The 4,561-nt window shown below is 48.0% G+C and overlaps 1 long non-coding RNA gene across 1 annotated transcript; it reads right to left on the bottom strand.

The window, feature by feature from the left end:
• Window positions 1–58: 58 nt before the first annotated feature.
• LOC112063214 (uncharacterized) lies at window positions 59–4,532 on the bottom strand. Its single transcript, XR_002890930.3, has 4 exons — window positions 3,686–4,532; window positions 1,339–1,374; window positions 933–965; window positions 59–542 (listed from the first exon to the last, which is right to left on the bottom strand). It is a non-coding gene; the product is annotated as an uncharacterized lncRNA (long non-coding RNA).
• Window positions 4,533–4,561: the final 29 nt, after the last annotated feature.

The raw sequence follows: 4,561 nt of genomic DNA on the forward strand, positions 1-4,561 counted from the left end.
CCCCAAAAAACATGGTCTCCCCTCCCACCCTTACCCTCCTCCCCGAAGCCCCCACGATTCCAGGCCTGGAGTCGAGGCAGTCCCTCCGGTTCTCATCACTCCTTCCCTAGAGTCCAGTCTAATCTAACCTCACAGCTTCCGCGGCCCAGCCTGTTCCCAGCTCCCCATTATGGCCATAAGGCCTGGAGGGCGTTTATCATGCTAGTGACTCTGCGTACAGCAGAAAGAGCGCAGGACCAGGATCCTAGCCCAAGTCGTGTCACTCACTAGCTGTAAGACCACTCCCCGTCCTTGAGCCTCAGTTTCCATATCTGCAAAACAGGAATCATTGTACCACCTTCTCAAGGTGATTCTAAGCTGAGGATTTTGCAAACTGCAGGGCCCGCGGCAGAGGTGGGCCATGATTACTGTCGTTCCAGGCCACCAGCTGACTTTCTACCCAGAGAAATCTGGACCAGACAAAAGCAGCAGCCCTGGAACCCCAATTTCCTTACCATCCTTCTTTATATTTAGTCTTCTTAACCGAGAGGGCTCCACTTCTCCTTGGGAACAAGAGAGAGACGAGGGTTTAACTCTGACACGGGATAGCTGGTGGGATTCTCGCTCCCCTGCCTCACTGAGAATGGCTCTCCCAGGTTCTGTTTCCTGGGTCAGAGGGCACTCACTGCAGGTCTGGTCAGGGCAAAGCTTGAAGGTGGGGTGGTGGCTGTCCTTGGACCCCCACTGATGCCCTTCTCCTCCACAGGCCTGTGTCTGTTCTGTTCCATGTCCTCTGAGCCCGGAGGCCCCTTTCCTGGATCACGGTGACACTCTGGCTGGTGATGGCAATGCTGCTGGGACTGTTCTCCCTCCCCACAGGCTGCCTGTGGTCCCGTCCCACCCCCTGGAATCCAGGCCGCCTCCCGCTCTCCTCTAGGAGCTTGCATATTTACCACTCTCTGGGTTAGAGCCTCTCCTTCGGAGTCCTGGAAATTAGAAACTCAACATTAGTGCCCAGGCCAGCTTGGGTCCTTAACAAATGCCACAGGTGACCTCTGAAAATGCCCCTGTTGAATTCTCCAGCCCCTAGGGGATCTTTCTATCTATAGATTGTTATTAATAATCCCTTTGTTCTTGCCTGGACTCCCTTTCTAACATCCACTGGCCCCCTGTCTCAAGCCACAGCCAGCCCCGACTGCTTGCTGAGCCCAGGTCAGAGGCCCAGGCCCCAAGCAGACTTGGAGTCCCATCTCTCACAGCCGTGCACCTGACAGCAGCTGCCTCTTTTGGGGGAAAGACAGTGCCCAGACCTCGTTCAACACCAGTACCAACGACTCCTCTCCCCTAACAGACACTCACCTGATTCCTCAGACAGCATCACCTCCCCAGGGGCACCTGCAAAGAAGGGAAATCAGTGACTGCATATTTGTATCCTCTGGGTGGGGAGAAGTTACACTGCAGGGAAGTGGAGCTCTCTCACCCAGAGACTTTCCATTGATCTGCAGGGGGCACTGGAGCGAACTGGAGGGTTCCTCTTTCATCTAAAGGGGCAGGCACCACCCCGCAGTCCCCGAAAGCTGCCGCAGCAATGCCTGCCCCATGTTACAGGTCTTCTAATTTCCCACGAGAAGCCAGAAACCCAGGTTTTTACATAAACTTCTTGACTCTAAAAAAAGCTGGCAATTCATACTCCATCGAAGCAAAGATATCATGGTCTGTGAGAATAATGTCATTTTATGGAAGGAAAACTACTGCCAATTATAACTGCAAGTTGCCAGTGATTTTAAGAGACACCCTGATTTCATAGATCTCCAGATGTGAAAAACTGTTAGTTGTAGACGTGATGAAATATATTAAGAACAATAATAATAATAATAATAAAGATACTCTGTGAGCCAGATAATATACATCTGTACACACAGGCCACCCGTTTGCAATCTGTGCCTGTTCATTCCTATCCAGATGCAGGTGAGGACACTTAGCCACGTGGCTCCAGCCCCACCAGGCCCTGAGCTTGTGGAAGCCAAGCTGGGTTGGACCGTGGGGGCCCCGGCCCCTGACCCCAGTGTGGAGCTCCTGTCTGGGCTGCCTAGGGTGAATCGAGCCCTATACCTGCCCTGAGGTGCAGCTTTCCCTTTAATCTGGCCTGGGTGGCCCTCCCACCTCATTCACACTCTGGTTCTTTTTTTTTTTTTAAATATTTATTTACTTAGGCTGCGGTGGGTCTTAGTTGCGGCACGCAGGAACTTTAGTTGTGGCATGCAGACTCTTAGTTGTGGCATGCATGTGGGACCTAGTTCCCCAACCAGGGATCGAACCCGGGCCCCCTGCATGGGGAACGTGGAGTGTTTCCCACTGAACCACCAGGGAAGTCACCACCCTCTGGTTCTTGGCACCAACTCTATTCCCAGTGACTTCTCTCCTAGCCTGTCACCTTCTTCCCCTCAAGGGCAGGCAGGAGTCCCCACTCTGTACACTTCCGCCCTCCAGATCAGCCCCAGGATACAAACACCTGAAGGGGGCACTGAGCTCATGGCAATAAACATTCAGTATGCTGAACTGTCTTTAGGCTAATGTGCAAACGGGAACCAGTGTCTGCAAGTGACCAGAGAGGTCAGCACCAAGGGTACAGAAGGCAAACCAAGAACGGCATGAAATGAGACTCTGGCAGTATAATTAACAAGTACCTCTGGTGTCTCGGGTGGGGGGAGGCGGGGCGGGGAATTCATTCCTTGGGGGAATTAATTCACAAATACGTGACGATATCTACTTTTTCTACAGTGAACATGACTTACTTTTTGATGAGAAAAAAACATTTAAAATGTATGTATATGTAACAGTTTCTCTCTCATTTTACACTCAGTGAAAACTTTCTTACACTACTTAATTAACAACATTTAAAAAAATTAGATAGTATCTGTTTTGTTTAAAAAAAAAAGAAGAAAATCAGAAAATTCAGATGAAAGAAAAGAGTATGAAGATTACTCACAATGCTACCACCCAGTGGCAGCCACTGGTAATACCTTGATGCAGAATATTAACATATTTCATTTCCATTTCTTTGAATGTATATGTGTTTCCCATTGCATTTCTTGGGTTATTATCTGGCATTACGAGACTAAGCAGATTATATAAATATTGGATTAAACAAAGTTAAACAGGTTTTCTTATCTGGCAGCGTTCGTTTATGAGGCTTTTTGGAAAACTGGTTGATTCCTACAAATTCCTCCATCTCATCAAAGTGCTACCAAGCAAAGTGCCATAATATTTATATCTGCTTGCTGTAAAAATCATGATGCTTAGAGACAATTACTCTGTAATTTGAGTTTTGTAGAAATCAGGTCCTTAATTTTCCCTTGCATGCTTAAACAACCCAGTATTCCAAGAGAGAGGGTACTGATTAAGTTCCATCTTGCTGGTTGGAAAGCTGAGGCCCAGAAAGGTTGGGAGACTGGTCACAGTCAACCTGCAAGTCAGGGTTATAGATCAGAAGAGATTCCAAGACAGTCTGACTGGGGCAGACAACGCCCGCCCCCACCTCCATCTGCCCATGTTATAACCACTCACCTTGCCACATCTCCTATATCTGCCCAGGACTTTCAGCTCATGAAACACCCTCGTCACCTTGTTTCCTCCCAACAAAGCCCTAAGCCTTCGTGTCTTTGTTTAATTCTGTTTCCCCCAAAGCCACCGGACAAACAATCACCTTCACAGAGTTGAAGCTCATCCTTCAAAACGTCAGGCTCCCCACGCTCAGCACCTGGGTGTAGACAAAGCCTGTTAGTCAGCTCCCCCCAGTTACAGCACCCCAGAGTGGCTTCCCTCTCCTGGCGTCGGAAGTCTTAAAAAGTAACACAGTCCTTGTGCTGGGGGTGAGGTGGACGCTCTTCAAGAGGCAAGACAGCTGTACAAGAGCTTTCCTGCTGCTCTGTTTGACGCCCCTCACACACCCCGAGGTGACTGTGTTCAGCTGACTAAAGAAGAATTGGGGGCCTGAGAGGACCTGGGCCTCGTTCAAAGTCAGTAATAAGAGTCGCCATTTATTGAGCCCTTACTATGTACCAACACTGAACTATGTAATTTATAGTTAATATTTCATTTGATCCTCTTGAAAATGCTGTGAAGAAGGTATTAATACCTCTCCCTCCCCATTTTACAGATAAGGAAACTGAGGCTCACAAAAGTTAAGTTATTCGCTGAAAGTCACACAGTCAGGAGGCAGAAATTCCAGGGTTCAAACCCAGGTCTGTCACCAAGGCCTGCATTTCTAATCATTTTTATCTCCAGAAATAGAACCCAGAGCTCAGCTCCAGAGTCATGAGAGCATTTATTAAACACCTTGTGTATGCCAGGATCTATACTAGGCATTAATCCAGGCTCTTTCCCCCAAGTTCTTTTCTTCCCACAATCAATTTAGGCTAACATTTATCAAAGTTTTTTTTAAAAAAACAAAATTATATTCTTCTGGTTATAAAAATAAAACAAGATTATTGTAAAATATCTATGGTATAAGTCAATTAAAAAAAAAAACCCGGGCTTCCCTGGTGGCGCAGTGGTTGAGTCCGCCTGCCGATGCAGGGGA

The sequence above is a fragment of the Physeter macrocephalus genome, unplaced genomic scaffold, assembly GCF_002837175.3.
Source record: "Physeter macrocephalus isolate SW-GA unplaced genomic scaffold, ASM283717v5 random_5419, whole genome shotgun sequence".
Classification (NCBI taxonomy): domain Eukaryota; kingdom Metazoa; phylum Chordata; class Mammalia; order Artiodactyla; family Physeteridae; genus Physeter; species Physeter macrocephalus.